Source organism: Bactrocera latifrons, unplaced genomic scaffold (genome assembly GCF_001853355.1).
Source record: "Bactrocera latifrons isolate USDA-ARS-PBARC rearing strain unplaced genomic scaffold, ASM185335v1 scaffold_43, whole genome shotgun sequence".
In the NCBI taxonomy this organism is placed as follows: domain Eukaryota; kingdom Metazoa; phylum Arthropoda; class Insecta; order Diptera; family Tephritidae; genus Bactrocera; species Bactrocera latifrons.
The window spans coordinates 587,796-590,751 of record NW_017537079.1 but is presented as its reverse complement, the minus strand read 5'-3'; the positions used below and the strand labels follow the sequence as shown (position 1 = coordinate 590,751).

Below are 2,956 nucleotides of genomic sequence, written 5' to 3'. Positions count from 1 at the left end.
AATTTTAATGCTTTTTTATTTAATTTATTATTTTGTTTAATTGAATTTTTTAGAAATACATTCATACATATGCTGTTTTTCAATTCTTTTTATTACTTTTTAATTAAGTTTTTGCTTCCTTTAATATTGTTATTTCCTATTCGCTTTTGTTCTGTATTTATTCCGCCGTTCGTTTAATGTTCTGTTTGGCACCTCTGTCAATACTTAAGCGTTTCTTTACACAGCTAAGCAAAGTGAAATGAAGTGAGACTACAAAACAAACAAGAAAACATACAATTGAATGAAGTAGTAAAAAAAGGTGTTCACCAGTAAATTCATATATGTATTCGCAGTTTTAGTGTCAAAAAAAATAAAAAAGACGTCAACAAAAAGCTTACGGAAGAAATCTACAACTCACACCACGAAAGCAGTCTAACTTTGACTTTAATGGATAATAACAACAACATATAAATGTAAGTGTAAAAAGAAGTTATATTATTTTTCTTAAAGTAATAGTATATTATAATATATTTTATTAATTTTTTCTTAAGTAAAATATGTTCAGAGAACTTTCTTCTCGCTCTTCACCTTATAATAATATATGCATATTATGCATTTGCTTAAAATAAATGAAAAATATTTTTTTAAGTACATATGTAAATTTGCCATGCCGATATGATAATGTGAGTTCCATACCGCTTGACAAATGACGCAGATATTGAATATCTGAAGTGTTAAATATTCACTATTTTGTATGCATATTTATATAAGTATACTTAAAAATACATTAAATAGATATTTATAAATATCTTTACTTGGATTTTAACATTTATTTTCACTTACTTCACTTTTATATTTATTTTATTCTACTCACCGCTTATGTTTGTTATTCATTTTTTAATAAACTTTTTGAGAATTGCATTCGAGGTCCATCTAAAACCTCTGCCATACTTTGGCTCCGGCACCCGATTGCAACCCAACGCCGCATTTAACAGACAAAGTGCCCAGTCTTCCCTCATTTGGTTTTTAACCACAGTCACTGCGATACTCCTCGAGAGACCAGTCCGCATGAGCAGGTTGGAGCGAACTCCAAAGGCTCCTGCCATTCGCGATACCAGAATTAATTCTTCGGTCAGACTTCGTAGTCGAAACTACTATCGGTTGAGCTTCCATACTACTCTGGACTGGTGACCAGCGGTTGAATCCCATACGCACATTATACGAAGACACATTTCACACAAGAAGCTAGCCCTAACACAAAGATAAACGTCTTCGCCGCCTAAACAATACATGCGCAAACGACCCTAAAGGCGTGACATACAGGCAAAAAGACAAGAACCATACAGCGCCCCTTCGAGAGGAGTTTCTTACCATATGTGGGTTCCTAAGTAGAACAGGTCCCAAGAAAGCCACGATATATGGTGAAAACAGCACGGAGTCCGAGGCCCCAATCACTCCGCAAAATGTGTCGTACTTTGCTTACGATTGTCTGCAGTCGCTCCATTACATTCGTCAAGTGTGGAGTGAAACACACTCTTTCACTCATGGTCAGATTCAGTTATTTTTCTTTCTTCACATTCCTGATGCTGACCCCGTTGGCCAGGATAATCGGTGGACGAACCGCCGACAGTCATGCCTTAAGCAGTATTGTCCACCACCACACTTAAATCCCTCTCGCTGGCCTAAACTTGGACCACGAGCAACCTTAAATCAGAAGAAGAAGGTCGTCCGCAAACGCAAAACATTTACAGAGGGTTCCGAACTGCCTGAGCAGAGAGTCCGTCATAAGATTCTAAATAAATTGACCGCTGATAGATGCAGAGGGTAGCCACGAACCACTTCGATCTCCGCACTATCATTCATGTCGACTAGAGATACCTAAATTGATTAAGCTCATCACGGTAACCATTTATACTGCATATATAGTACTTAATTGTTCGGAATAAAATGTATAAATACATTTTAAAAGCCTACTCTTTTATATTATCTTTCCCTTTCCAAAGCTTATTTACTTTTGAAATGCATAAAAGGAGTCATCATCTCAGTGCCAAATATCTCTTATGAAACTTTGGATTATGACTTTCCACAAACAACTGCACTTTAATAATGACTTTTACTTCCTCATTGACGTTCAACACTGTGAGCATAAATGAGATTTTGTGCTACAATTGACGGCGATAGTCGACAGTAAACCTTCGTGTGATAAAAGTTTATTTGTTTTAAAAATGAAAATAATTGTTTGCATGTATCAAACTTATAACAGTTATTATCTGTACATATATTATAAAAAATATATTATGTATTTGCTTTACAGATTTTTCGCAAAAGCACTAAGAAATCTAACATATTTTTTTTTTTGTCTTGTCAAATTATATTTATTTAATAACCTAAGCCTAACTAACCTAAAAATTCGATTTAAATAAAAAGTAAAACTGTTCCAATCATAAATACACATATTATGAAAGCCCTGATGGGCATCTTAGTCTTCACCGTACATTTAAGTTGTGTGTTTTTAGTTTTATTAGAGACTCTTTCTATTTCCTACAACTTGTCACTGTTTGGTCACTGTCTCTATAAACATCCGAGAATACTAAAGAGCAATAAAAAGATTTCCCTAAATACCTGAGATCAAGCGAAATATTATATAAGCACTAAGTTCTTCAAAAACCTCCATTGTACTAGTCCTTTTGTTCATACATACATATGTGTTTTTTCTCCTAAATATTAATTATAATTTTTTTAATTAAATTATATCAATGAAAAAATAATCATAATATAAGAATATAAGAATTTCATATATATTTTTCCTCATTTTAACACTATTGGTACACTTATCAGTTCTGTTTACATAATATTGTAATATCGAATAAATTTTATAAGCTTTTTGTTGTCACTAAACGCTATTGTGACGTCAGCGAAATAGCTGATATTGTCAAAGGAGGTCAGAGTGAACATTCTATATTTTATAATAAAATAT

The 2,956-nt window shown here is 33.1% G+C and overlaps 1 protein-coding gene across 2 annotated transcripts in view; it reads left to right on the top strand.

Moving 5' to 3' along the window:
* Positions 1–2,956, top strand: part of LOC108972840 (myosin-VIIa) — a 62,446-nt gene that overhangs the window by 5,071 nt on the left and 54,419 nt on the right. The window contains exon 2 of one of the 2 annotated variants that reach the window (XM_018939678.1): positions 225–452. The gene's annotated coding sequence lies outside the window, so the exon portion shown is untranslated. Of the gene's footprint in view, positions 1–209; positions 453–2,956 lie in introns of both variants that reach the window. The other variant, XM_018939679.1, reaches the window with a different exon arrangement.